The 14,899-nt window shown below is 42.4% G+C and overlaps 1 protein-coding gene across 2 annotated transcripts in view; it reads right to left on the reverse strand.

Annotated features, from left to right (window-relative positions):
• Positions 1–12,710, reverse strand: part of LOC147241168 (hippocalcin-like protein 4) — an 85,662-nt gene extending 72,952 nt beyond the window's left edge. The window contains exons 1-2 of one of the 2 annotated variants that reach the window (XM_086193847.1): positions 12,545–12,710; positions 6,011–6,108 (exon numbers count right to left, since the gene is read on the reverse strand). The gene's annotated coding sequence lies outside the window, so the exon portion shown is untranslated. The remainder of the gene's footprint in view (positions 1–6,010; positions 6,109–12,544) is intronic. The other variant, XM_086193846.1, reaches the window with a different exon arrangement.
• Between the last annotated feature and the right edge of the window lie 2,189 nt (positions 12,711–14,899).

The following is a 14,899-nucleotide window of genomic DNA, read 5'->3' on the forward strand; positions in this document are numbered from 1 at the left end:
GAATGCTGCAAGAGATACAGCCCTGCGTGCTTGCTCTGCACATCCCATCAGAGGGATCAGTTGGCTTGGTGGTATGCTGCTGTTGTTATCTTTGACAATCTGTTCACACCATCACACAGCAGTCACGTAGGCACACACGTTAGGAAACACACAAACATGACAGGACATACGAGCTCCATCATACACACAGGCTGCCAGGTTAGAGACATCCTGGCAGGGACATGAAAATGACATACAAGGAAAAAGAAGAGGTGGATAGGCTGTTTGGAGAGTGAGGATGCAGGAAGTGGATTGACACCTGTGAAAGAAAAGACAAATAGAGAGAGACAGGCAGCGAAAAGAAGATGAAGCTAGGATGAGGAAAGATGGGAGGTGGCAGGCGGAGAAGCAGGACTTGTAGAAAATTGTACCAACAAGCGTTCAATAAAAGAGGACGCGTATCTTATTGAGGCTGAAGGGGCGTTAAAGCAAGTTGATCCTTGCTGTCACACTGATAATCAACTAAGTCTAATCTGAGTTGTAAATGCAAAAGAGAGCGCGCGCGCGTGTGTGTGTGTGTGTGTGTGTGTGTGTGTGTGTGTGTGTGTGTGTGTGTGTGTGTGTGTGTGTGTGTGTGTCGCTGTGTGGATGTTTGGACATGTCTGGCAGCCCATCCTGACAGTGATCCAGCTGATTGGATAAGCTAGTTAAACGTGTTTGCAACCAGAGTCAGCATCAATAAACTTTACAGTTTGATGGCTGTTTTGGCCAACTCAAGGCACTTATCACGGATGGCACAAGCGATTCATCAATGGCGGTGGCTCTTCTGACAGGACCAGATGACATAAGTTCAATGGGTCAATAGAGAAGTTTGATTTCACAACTCTTTGATTCTCTTCAAGTTAGCGCATTGTTTTGTGCACTACTCAGTTTTTGTTTTGTTTTTTGTTTTGTTTTTTTATAATTTTACATTTGAAATGCCAAGATTACCATGGCAAGCAGTAGCCCACCTGGACCCTCAGAGACATGCACAACTCAAACAGCAGCTTATATCTAATCATTGGGCATCAGTTCTAAATTATAAGCATGCTATACTGTTGAAACCAGCACTTGAGTTGTGGTTCTTAAAGACTTGCCTGAGCCTGGCCTGGTCCCTCTCTTTCCTCACCTTCATGACACACAGAGTGACTGCACATTTCCATGATATAACACCCAGGTAGCAACAGTCTTTGCCCCCCAAAAATCTCAGTCAGCAAACAATTACATACATGAAACCACTATCAAACCATCTCGATCAAATTAGCCAACTGAGTTGAAGAGCAAACAGGCCAAAAGTCTGTAAGCTACTTCCTTCACTTCTTCCTTCCTTCTTCCATGAGAACTGAAAATATCAAAATTGGAAAAGTACTGAAAAAAGTAACGCAGCAAAAGTGTTACAAATATGGCGTAAATGTGAACAGATGTAGATTTTTCTTAGAAGGGCTTTTCTTTGGATTGATAGAAGGTTCAGACAGTAAATTCAAAAGGTACAATCAACAAAAACTAAGCTAATCATGTTGCCACAAATATTGAGCAGTTAATATCACCAACAGTAGAATTATGTCACTTTTTTTTGCCATTTTACAGAGTTAGAATAAGAAAACAGTGGGCTTTCACTGCCGCTTTTCTGAGGTTAGGTTGAACTGAATGTTGCCCAGAGGGAAAATGTGTTGGTGTCCCTGTGACTGAAAATGATTAGCTGGCAAAAGCGGTAATTGAGTTGGAAAGAGAGCAAAAATGGGAAACTGGGCCTCCCATGCAGTAATCACCCACCCCTTCCCCTGCTTCCCCACTACCCCATGCCCTTGTGTGTGTATGTGTGTGTGTGTGTGTGTGTGTGTGTGTGTGTGTGTGTGTGTGTTTTGAGAGTGCAAAGGCAATAACCTTTGTGAAAGTGGAAAAAATACAATAGACTGTGGCAGCGACAGGGATGGAAATAATCAATAGGATACCAGTCAAATACCAGCCCTTGCTATGATGAAGTACAATGTGCTGTGTTTGTGTGTGTGTGTGTGTGTGTGTGTGTGTGTGCGTGTGTGTGTGTGTGTGTGTGTGTTTGAGTGTGGTTATGAGTCAGTCTCTCAGGTAACCTTCATCTCTGGTATCTAAGTGTGTGTGTTTTAGTTGCAGAGAGAAAAAGAAAAGAGCATAGGAAGATGGACCAACAGCCTATTCGGATATAACTAGTAAAGCCTTTGGGGCAGCTCAAAAAGTGAAACAGGACAATGTGTTGTCTTGTCAAAGCAATTTAAAAACCAATACAGCTGGCTGTTTGGCTAGCTGATGTCTGGGTTTATCAAAATCTGCATGTTGACCTGTTGAGCTCCATGCAGAATGAACCCTCCTAATCCAGCATGGAGACATTATGGTCTGTTGACTGGGTATGTATCGTGATGTTTTACAGTCGTTTTACAGTTACACAAATCTACTGATGTCTATGTCTCTCAAATATCTGAGCTACAGATCTGAGACAAGACTTCAGTTCTGTGCTTCCATCCTTCCATCCATCCATTTTCTATACTGCTTATCCGTTAAAGGTTGTGGGAAATTCTGTATGTTTCCGAAGAAATTGTACTTACACAACCTCATGCGATGTTAATGACACGGATATCATCACAAGCCTCTCAAAAGACCACTCACAGCATGTGTTTGCAATAAACTCAGTACAATGATGGAACAATTTCAAAGAATCTCAAGAAAGTTCAAACACTGAGCGTGCACAAACTAGAGAATGAAGCGGCACATCCATTTCACACCACGCTGGGATCTCCAACGCAGCCTTGACACGCTGATTCAATCCACTCTGGCAGAAAAGAGAGAGAAACCAACTGATCACAGGACAACGGCTAACGCTAATCATGGCTCCGTGATGCAGAGCACAGTGCCCTGATGTGGGTGTTTTGACTCATATTGCAAATTTTTGCAAGGAATAAAAAAAATGGCACATACGACCCAATGTGCAGGGTTTGTATAGATCACACAGATTAAAAAAAAAAAAAAAAAGGCAAATGAAAGAAGACAGATTGCAAAGGCTGTAATTTCAGCTAGCAATCTGCACCTGAAGCATTTTTGATGTACATCGCTAACACGTCTCCCTTTGGTCAAACGTATGTGTCCGACACACAAGCAGGAGCATCCTCCGGGGGAAGCTCCTTAATTTCTCTCTGGTGCTCTCACTGAGGTGTGATGATTCCCACAGACAGCAGCTGATCCAAAACATATTTCCTGTTATGTTCCGCAGTCATTAACTGTATCTATCAGGGCGTCCACTGTTGCTATGAGCATGCTGGTTTCACTACAGGCAGATTACCCTTGGCCTTGATGTCAGTCAATCAATGAATCAATAAATGAAATCAAGGTTAATCTATTTCCATTGAGCATACATGAAATATTTGTCCTTTTGTTTCAGAAGGAGCTGCCCTGACCGGACAGCTTCTGTGGACAAGTGTGGAGAGGTTTGAGTGGACAGAACGCTTCAATCCCTCATTTACTTGAGACTTGAAAGAAATTAAGAGTGAAATCTTTGCATCATAGAATGAACAATTATGCTTGGACATTGAAAAGTGTTGAAGGCTCTTTGGAAATTTAAAATCAGTTCACCGAGGATGACGAGTCTTCTTAATGGTCAGTCTAGTAGGAACCTGAGGAATGAATCTGTTCTCCGTAAACATCTTGGAATGTGCACGCAACCTCCAGGTTCTTGGTTCAGAGCACCATGTCCCAAACCACACCCATCGCTCGCGGTTAAATCAAGAATAAGGCTTTATACCAGAATTATTTTGCTTTTTCATCACAAATAATTAACAACTAGAGTGGTAGAGGAACGAGTCCTGAAACTTAAAAGTAATTTATCATTGTTAAATGTCTGCTTACTTTGTCTCAAGCTAAATGCCTAAAAATAAGGTCTGCCATTCACACGCGTTTATGATAGTTTAACATTTTGTTCAATGAAATAGGACACATCAGCTAACATCACACTCATGAAGTGTTTCTGATGACGGTTCTTAATCATGGGATAAAACAAATTTACTAATGTCTACATGTGCAAAGCTGGTTGTGCTGACGGTGAAATGATGTATCGATGGTCAGGTTCATTCCTCGCAACATCAGCGTTGCAGCTTGAACTGCTTCATGCTGCAAACACCATAAAAGTTGTGTTCATTTGTGAAGGTCATCGTGCTGTAGGAGCTGCACGGCAAGGATCGAACGTCTAAAGTAAGAATGTTGTTTGCAATTTCTTTTTTGTTGAGGGAATTCATAGTGATGCTAACTTAGTTAGCTTTCAAAAATGCTTCATCCCTACTGCACTCAATTCGGCACCCAGATCTGAAGAGGTTTTCAGAAAGGCCTGCATAATGAGTTGCCGACAGACAATTTTTTTTAATCCAGAAAATTAAATCAGTTTTCAGGGATAAACTTGAAAGGTATCACATCATCACATGTATAACATTACAGAACTTTGACTGAGTCCCGCTGACACTCCCAGGTATCTCATTCATAATTTGCACATCACCAGCTCCTGGCCCAGCCATTTACTGACCACACCAATACATTTCTCCTTCACAACAATTAATACCTGAACACAACCAATGGAAACATGCTTACACCACAAACTGAACACTGACACTCTATTCAAGTCTTTGCGAGCCCCAGTGATTGCCAGTTAAAAGAGGAACACAATACATAGTCATCACACTTCATGTTTCCCTACATTGAGATTTGAAAAAAAATCCCAATGCATGTAAGAACACATGTATCACACACATATTAGTGGCATAACATAAATGTGAACCATAACACCAATTTCTATATGGTAGGAGACATCTATTAATGGAAGTAATTTTAATGAGAATAACAGGAATGGGTTTTGACGGTTGTGCTAGCAATGCCAACGCTTCCCCTATCAGAATAGGAAGAAGTGTCTCTGCATTTTTCTAATCTGCATGAATCTCTTCAGTGACTGCAACAGATAGGATGCATCGCTATAGAAACGCAGCTCACCTCTGCACAGTTGAAACTCTAAATTAAGACCAGGCTGCAAGTCAAGCCTGGGGGGAAACACGGGGGACAAAACGGCCCTGTGTGTTTTGGTGCCTGTGTGTGTGTGTGTGTGTGTGTGTGTGTGTGTGTGTGTGTGTGTGTGTGTGTGTGTGTGTGTGTGTGTGTGTCAGCTCTTATGAGTCAGTCTCTCAGGTAACCTTCATCTCTGGTATCTCTGAGACAACACTTATTGACCTCCGTATTCTTTATTGCTGGTTTAATTGTTAAACACATACGGAGGATGAGTCACGTCTGAGTGTTGCTCTGATCGTCAGCTGCTGAACCCATCTGCACCTTAAAGCTGCAATACCACGTAAAACATGACAATATGCCAGCAATGCCTTCATACTAAGGCAGAGACAATGTGTCAGGATGCACACGTACACAGACAAACAAAAACGCGATATTACACAACACACACACACACACACACACGGGGAAGCCTGCAGTTTTGCAACGGTTTCCTCTCTTCTCACCTCCATCCTTTGCTGACAAGTACGATAAAGACAACAGACTTTTGCACAGCAACTCAAGGGTTGCATTTACACCCATTCACAATGAGCATATTCTCAGTAATCTGCACATACACATTTTAATGTGATCTAAACGTGACCTAATGCCCCTTCATGTTAGCACCATGTCGGTGGAGTTAATGTTTGTTTATAGATCAAATCCAAGTGTTTGTGGATTACTTAGCATACAGCTGCATACAGAAGACATGGATTATACCAGACAGTGGGTTTGGGAGTTTGTTGACATTTTTGGACAGGTTGTTGTTCACTGTCTGGCATGTAGCTAAATATATGTGGCATGTTCTCACTGCATCCTGGAGTCACCCAGAGGTAATGAAGCAGAAGAAAAAAACGCTTTGTGAGCTCCAGAAACCTCTTAGCAACTACTTGAAAGGCAAAATACCCTTTTTGGTGAAATATCACTGTAAGAGAACACTTACTGTTTGCAGACAAGAGACTGATGGAGAAGAGATCACAAACTGGAGAGTAGCATTGGGTGTCTGAGAGACTCAAGTACCACCAGCCGTTCTCAGGCCGTCTGGGTGGACGGGAATAAATCAGAGAACAGAAAGGAAACATCATGATTTCTGCAGCCCAGACAATCAATTGTTAGCTGTGAGATTAATGGTACATTGGTAATCCCCACTAGGCCTGCAGTGGGAGAGCAAGAATCTTTGAGTGGCGCATGGACTCGCTTGTCCAGACTAAAGGAGGTGTGGTTTAGAGGTCCGAGAACCCTCGGGCCTAACCACACTCTTACTGCCAAAGCTAACCATGCACATTCTTTTCTAATTAACCCTCAAGATGTTATTTATTTATTGCTTGTTAATTCAAATACCAACCCTATTTTTCACATCCCTGGTCTCTCCACTGTTTGTTGCAACTCATGAGCCAGGTCCTAACAACACCCAGACTACAATTCCACTGAGTCCTTGTTTACGTCTCCCATCCATTAAACTGGTAACTGATCCTGTCGTCACCACTGGACTCCAAACACGGCACAGTAGCAAAGACATGCAACCTGAAAACTGACAGCTAAAAGCCACTAAATTCTACACACTAGAGGAGTTATCTGTCTTTTCTGGCTCCGTACTCAGAAGCAAATTTCTCAGTAATTAAAAGATGTACCAGATAAAGAGTACTGATGGCATTGAAAATACTCAATAATTGCAATGAACCTCATTGGAAAGGACAATGTTAACATCTGCTGATGAAAGTGGCTGAAATTACATCAAAATACAGATTTAGAAATATTTTGCTGTCTTCTGTTACAGCTCAACCAGCACGGCTCTTGTTGTTATTTCACGACAGAAGCAAGGCTAGGCAGTTTATTCATTCATATCAAATACTGTCTACTGTGGAATTTTTTTCAACATAAAGAATTGTGATGCACCATTTTTCTGTCCAAATCTGTGATAAAAAAGCAAATACTAAATAAGATTTTTCACTGAGGCGGCATATTTGATCTTAACATGATTGTTTAGGGCTTATTGAGTGTCAAAATGTAATTCTAAATTAAATATTGTGGTGCCGTTGAAACTGCCAACAAATCAGATTCTAAATAGGTAGGAAAACACCTTTATTAACGCCGCAAAAATTCAATGAAAATTGGAGCAATGATGCCTCATAACGCAAATCAAATCGTGTTCACGTTACCAGTCAAAATAATCAATTTTTTTTCAAAATCATGCAACCCTATTTTTAAAAAAAATTCCCATTGTATCTAATGTTAGGTGAAGATAAGAGATATACACAGATATTGTGAAACATTGATGTAAAAAGACCTCTGAATATCTAATCAACCAGCCTTAAATAAAAGTTATCTTTTATCTCCAAAACAGATTCGGCTTCAAAAAAGCTTTGAGTTTCCATAAATAGCAAACAATCTGATCTGCAGGCAGCTGCCGTCTGCCAACTGTTGCTTGTGCCAAGAAGCAAGGAAACTCCATTATGCAGAAAAATTACCAAATTATGACCCCTAATCGGTTTAATTGACTATACAAAATAATTTTATTGTGTACTTATAATCCCATCACCATCTTTTTCATGGCCCTTGGTTCTGAAACGCGTGCCTGAAGGTTTAGGTTACCTCTCCATCATATAAGATGGAGACATTTTCTATGTGTTCATTAGTTATCAGCCAGTGATGCAAAACTCACTCACTCACACAGCTTTTTCTTTGCTTGGCTATTATCAGAGCTCACACATGCACGCACACACACACACACACACACACACACATACTCTATTACACACACACACACACACACACACACACACACATACACACACTTCAAATTCCAACATCTGTCTCCCTGTGTAATAAAGCATGTGACAGGAGTGAATAAGTCAATCAGTCATGGGACATCCTCCCCCCCCCCCAACAAATACACAAATACACATTCTCATACTCACCCAAGCCCATACACACACACACACACACACACACACACACACACACACACACACACACACACACACACAATGAGCCACTGTCGGATTCCACACATGACCACGCACAAGACAAATAGATGCAGTGTGAAGAGACAGCAACAAAGATACACAAAAACTGCTAGGTGGCTGCAGGTGTCAAGACATCATTCATCAGTCACTGCCGACAGAAACAAAGAGACTGGAAGACACGCACGCAGAGACAGACAGGCAATCGTAACGCAACACACTGTTCTGAGCATATACATTATACAGTGTGGAAAAATAGGTCTTTCAGAGTAGGAAAAAACTTTTATGTGCTTTCCCATCTATTGATGATCCAGTGTGAGTCTGAACTTATTGTATCTTTAGGAAATAAGCTGCCACCATCACTACATGTGTTAAAATTCCAAAATTCTGCATTGAGTATTAGTCAGACTTGCCGCTTCAGGCAACTCAAACAGACCAAAAATGGGGAAAACGATGATGTCTGAAGTTAAACAATGCACGGTGCACTTAAGCGGAGATGTTAATGCTACCAAGATTTACTGAAACTATACAAAAACAACGGCTGACTATACAGAGTCTTGGGTAAATAATCTAAAAGACGGGTACTTGTAAAGAGTAGGAGTGTACACGCAGTTATGGCATGGCGGTCTGCAGTTTACACGAAGGCGGGATTACTCATCATCTCTGCACTAGAGAACGAACAATTCAATTTTCCGGTTGTCCCTTTCACAAAGACGTTGATCCACCTCAGAGGTGCAACGATCGTTCCCCCATTCCTTCTCTGAGACCTCACACAGATGTTGAGTTTAACAGCAGCTTCATATTTCCACCCTGAAAGTTCTGTTGAACTCGTGCAACACAACAGAAACTGAGCAGTGTGTTACATCAGTGGTGTGTAGCAGTGTTTTGAAGCAACCACACTGGTTCTGTTTATTCTGACACACAAATGGTCGTTTCCATGGCCTGGGGCCTTTTTCAGAAATCAGGTGAAGGCCTTGAGTCCTGAAATGAAGGAAAGTCTGGGTTTTCCTTTTAAGGAAATGAGTTAATCCAAACCTGAAAAAGAGGACTAACTCCAGGGGTTCAACTAAATATGTATGTATTAAAATTTTTAGGTTTTTTTTTTTTCTCTTCAGTCTACTACATATATCTGCATAATCTTATCTGTCCTCATACGAGCAACACCAGAGCTCCTGCTGGCTGACATAGCCAATGAATTGTATTTACTTAGTTATATTAAATGTGATTCATCTGTGCCATATAAGCTGCTTCCTCATTTGCTTTTAGCTGAGACGATTGCACCTCAGGTGGCACGGTGGTGCAGTGGTTAGCACTGATGCCTCACAGCACGCAGGTTCTGGGTTCAAGCCCTGGCTTGGGCATGGGATCATTCATTCATCCAACCATCCATCCATTTTCTACCGCTCATCCTGTTAAGGGTAGGCTGGAGTCTATCCCAGCAGCCTTCGGGTGAGAGGCGGGGTTCACCCTGGACAGGTCACCAGTCCATGGCAGGGCCAACACATAGAGACAGACAACCATTGGCTCTCCCAGCCACGCCTACGATCAATTTAGAGTCTGGATTAACCTGGTCCCTCTTGATGTCTTTGGACTGTGGAGGAAGCTGGAGTACCAGAGAGAACCCAGCAGGAACAGGGAGAACATGGAGACTCACCCAGAAAGACCACGTGCTCCAGCCACAACTTGAACCTGGAACCTTCTTCTTGTGAGGCGACAGTGCTGACCCCTGCACCACCGTGCCGCCCCAGCCTTAAATATATATTCATATTTGTCATATGTACTCAAGGATTTCTAATTCCAGGGAGGTAAAGTATGCTGACCTCTTTTTGTTAGCGGTTGCCATGATAAATCACAGAATCAAGGCTTCTTCAATGTTTGCTTTTTATGGTCCAGATGCAGAACTCACAGTGAACCTACTCAGTGTTGATTATTTGAACTCAAATCAGCTGTTCTGAAACCATAAACTCTGAGTCTCCCATCTGAGTGTAAATCAATTCAGGGGGCAGCGTGGTGCGGCGCTTGAGCAGCCGTCTCGCATCTGAAGGGTTGCTGGTTCGATCCTCACATCCCCCAGTGACCATGCAGAAATATCCTTGAGCAAGATACTGAACCCCTTATTGCTCCTGATGGCCCTGCGATGGACTGGTGACCCATCCTGGTTGAGTCCTGCCTTTTGCCCTATATCAGCTGGGATCAGCTGCCCCCGCAACCCCTAATGGATAAGCCGTATAGAAAATGGATGTATGGATGGATAAATCAACTGAAGTGTTACATTCAGTAATGAATGACGAGGCATTGTTGGACATTCGTTAGAACAAAAGCAATTCAGTTGGTGGAAATAAGAAAAATAACCTTTTTGTGGGGGGGTTCTTATCAAAGATCAACCTCAAACACAGCGGAAGCTGTTATACTGCGGTGGTTTCTGATGAATCTGGGAAGAGAATTGTGAAGGCTAAGTGTAGCACTGTCATAGCTGTCTCGCGGAAGCTCATCACTACTTGCATCAGCCTGACTCTTGAGAAGTAAAACACTGTGTCCTGAGAGTGTAGAGGCAAGTTGAAGCAACAACTCCAGACTATGACTGACATCCCAGACCTGCTCCTGTGCTGCTAAACGCCAAGGAGCAGAAGAGCCTCACTCAGCTGCCACGTCCACCAGTTGCCTGTCATGAAACCGACCTAATATGTGTGCAGTTGCCAGTTTTCTTTTTGCATATATCTATGCTGTACATGGACCCACTCAAAGAACGCTACTTCTTTCCTAGGCACAGCAAGGCATGCATAAATTACTGTGATGCAATAACACATGCGACTTGACCCTTGATGCACAGCTGCATGAAGGCCGCAAACCCTGGGCTGTCACGCAGCATGCATGCCGCATATTTTGAAGCGAGCCCCATTGATTCTGCAGGTCCTGATGTCATCCACATGACTGGATTATGGAGATCGAGCTAAACCACTTGTTCACCCAGCACTCTCTCTCTCTCTCTCTCTCTCTCTGACCTGGGTTGATCTTATTGGCCATTAGTGGCTTTTTACAGATATATATTGATATTTCATCAATGCTGGCTGATGCACACAGATTCAGATCAATAACTTTTACAAAACATATTATCAGTTTGTTATAAATAGAGTAGGGATGCACAGTTACTTCAGCAGATATTGATCATTTTTCTCATATGTCATGATCGGTCCAATGGCTGGTATGTAGAGATTCGCACAAGTCTCTTCTTCTTTCATCATCAGTGATCAGGACAGCAAAGAATAGTTGATTCACTGGTTTTTCTAAATGTTGTGGAAATAAAGAAAAATGTTAATTTTTCAAATTCACTTGTGATTCATGTGCACAAATATGAATGTAGTACAAACATTCCTCAATTCAGATAATATCAGCCTAATCAGCTCTAATATATCAGCCTATCAGAAATCAGTAAATCAATTCCAATGCGGTGCCTCCCCAACATTGACCAGACTCCAACAGCATAATGGGCTGCTTCACTGTGACTACATTAAATAGCTGCTCACACGCATGTCAATTCATGAATCATTTTACAGGCCATGAAAAAATAAGACATTGATAGTGCCGTGTCAGCGATACTGGCAGAGCCTGGTCTCTATGGTTTTTTGTTTTTTTTTAATAATTTTAATTTCAGAAATTCAGGCCAGTTTTTCCTCAAGTCCTGTTTTCCAATGTATGTTTTATTGGCTTTTCCAAATGATTTGGAAACGTTTTAGATTAAGAAAAATGTTGTGATTCCAATTCCAACTGTTGCAGACAGAAATGAAAAAATGTGTTTCACTTCTAATATTAAAAATACTGGTTGATGCAACAATGTTGATTGTGCAGACTTTGAAGCTGTGGGGGCATATTTTACAAAGTGGGGTTACAACCCCTTAGAGGGCATTCTGAGTTTATTCCTACTGTGTGTGTGTGTGTGTGTGTGTGTGTGTGTGTGTGTGTGTGTGTGTGTGTGTGTGTGTGTGTGTCTGAGTGAACCACAGAGTCCAGATTCACTGGTGCGACACACAGGTAGTCGTATTTTGTTCAACCATTAATTGCTCCCAGAGCATGAAGGACATTCTCGCGCTGACTTCCCAGCTGATCGATGCAGAAGCAATTTGTGCCTGTTTAAGCCATCCAAGATGTGCAGAAATCTAAATGTACTGACGCTGTACAAGACATCCTCTTCTCTCTCAAACAGAGAACCATGATGGTTCGATTGCCCCTAAGTGTCCTTGAGCAAGATGTTCAAATCTCTGCTTGGAGTGAAAACACTGACTTGCCTCGTTCTCGGAGCCACTAAGTGTAACACACTGACAGACAGAGGAAAGGGTTCAGTACCCCCTTGTGCTGCAACACCTTGGAAAACAAACCAGTGATTCACTAATTAAATATTGCTTCAGTTAGTTAGGAATAGGAGGTAAGAAAGAGAATATTTCAAACATTCTGACACACTCATCCATTAACACGACGGTCAGTGAGTCCATATGCCAATAAAAATGTCCTCTTCTTACCTTGTAGTGTTAGTTGAGGAAATATGCTCCTTACAGCTGTGAAACTAAGTCTTTTACAGCTCCTCTCACGTTGATGTTTGGGTCCACAACAGTTCCTTCCTCATGTAAAACAACCTTGGTATTAACTCACCTCTCAGTGGAAGAAGATGAATGAACCGCTGCGTCTCCCTTGCCAACACATTTGCGTGGAAGCCTCCTCCCCCGCGCGACCATTAGCCGCGACTCCGCTTGTAGGCGGGTCTTTATCCTCTGATTGGACGGAGCGGCCTGTCAATCAGAGCCGAGCTTTGGCGGTGCGCGCGCCTGTGTCATCGCGTCCTCTGGAGAGCTGCGGCTCGCGCGAGATAGAGAGAGAGAGGGGAACGCGAGGGCGTCAGTCGAGCTGCCACTAAAAACAAAGTAAATATAGCAGGAAGTCGAACAACTGCTGCTGAAAGTGAAGAATACATTTGATACAATTCATGCCATCAGGCTTTTACCAAAAAACTGACCGAATTTATCTAAACGACATCTTGATAGGCTGGACAGTTCAATTCTCCGTGCCAGGACGAGCCACGTTTGTCATGACTGGCAGAGACATACTTGCTCAAAAAACTATGTTAATATTCAAAGTTTTTTATTTACTGTTTTTTGTTGTCAGAATGAAGTGGGGTTTTTTTTTTGTAGGCATCACAATGAAAACACTCAAACAAGAGCCGAAGGGATTTTTTTTTTGACGTTTTGGATTACTGCCAAACATACATTCAGTGGCAAGTACCAATAGATGAGATTCACACGAGATAATTTTCACCAATGAACACCACTTTAATGATTTTCAAAGTTTAAACGCAATCATTATAAGTAGAAGGCCAACATCATGCTATGAAACATTCACAACCAAAGAACTGTATGTTACTTGTTTGTTTGTGTTGCTCTTGTTTGTGCTGGGGGTGTTGGTGTGACGGTGTGGCTGCTGCAAGCTCTACTGTCTCTTTTAGCTGTTGGTTAGCAACCACCATTTTTAAGACATCTTAGAAACTCACATGTACTGTATTTAGTGACACGTTGTATGCCTCTCTGTGTGAAAGAAATTCTTTTGTCTATCGAGCTAAAAATATGACAGCGATTAAATGAATTCACCGCGTAAACTGGTTTATAAAATAGCAACACAGTAAAATATGATCTCTGTGGAGTCTATTGGTAAATGGTGTTTTCAGTTTGAGAGCTCAATTAGGCGACATTATAGTGCAATCATGGAAAAGTTCCTGATACAAACAAACAACAGAAGCATTACTCTTTCACAGAATAAATACTGAATGTTTGCACATACATGCAAGCTGGGTTACAATAAACCGGTCCATAGATGAGCACCTCACCTAAACGTACATGTCATGAACTCGTAGGCCAAAGACCAAGGCTATATATCAGAATAGACTTGCAAAATGCTGATAAGGAGTTTAAAAAAAGTGTGTTTTGTCAGTCAATATGTAAGCAGAATAAGAGAGAACCCTATTTTTGGCTGAAATGGATGAGAGGCTAAATGAACGTGAACAGAAAGGTAGATATAGGTATAGTCCCATATTAGAGCCAAGTGCAACGCATGGAGAAACACTGTCAATCAAAAACGTATTCTGAAGACAATCACAATCGAGAAGTTCTGCACAGATGTGTGTGTCCTGAGGATCAGCATCAGCTTGTCCATCCTGCCCTTTAGCAGTGGGGTTTTGGTCAGGGGGATGCTGGGTAGCACGGACCTGTGCGGGGCTCATGCCTTGTGCGTACGTACATGTACAGAGAAGCACACCAGAAGTAAACTGATTCCAATGAGAATCTCCGTAGTATGAAATGTGCCTGCAAAATTCCTCCCCTCTGTAGTTTTTGCTTCTTTGTATTTCAGGCGGCACGGTGGAGCAGTGGTCAGCACTGTCGCCTCACAGCAAGAAGGCTCTGCGTTGGAGCCCCGGCTCAACATGGCATCTTTCTGTTTCCATGTTCTCCCTGTTCCTGTGTGGGTTCTCTCTGGTACTCCAGCTTCCTCCACAGTCCAAAGACATCAAGAGGGACCAGGTTAATCCAGACTCTAAATTGACCGTAGGCGTGGCTGGGAGAGCCAATGGTTGTCTGTCTCTATGTGTTGGCCCTGCCATGGACTGGTGACCTGTCCAGGGTGAAGGCTGCTGGGATAGGCTCCACCCCCACCACTCTTAAAGGTTAAGAGGGAGAAGATGGATGGATGGATGGAGAACATTTGCAGTGGACTTCAGAGAGACCCTATGACAGTGTGCTGGCTTAGCTAACAGGCTCATAATTAGCCGGCCTCTTTCCTTCAATTCGTTATCTTCTGTTGATTATTAATTGAGTTTGTATATTTAAAAT

The sequence above is a fragment of the Aulostomus chinensis genome, chromosome 22 (assembly GCF_037954235.1).
Source record: "Aulostomus chinensis isolate RoL2024-O1b breed Wild chromosome 22, RoL_Achi_v1.0, whole genome shotgun sequence".
Lineage (NCBI taxonomy): Eukaryota > Metazoa > Chordata > Actinopteri > Syngnathiformes > Aulostomidae > Aulostomus > Aulostomus chinensis.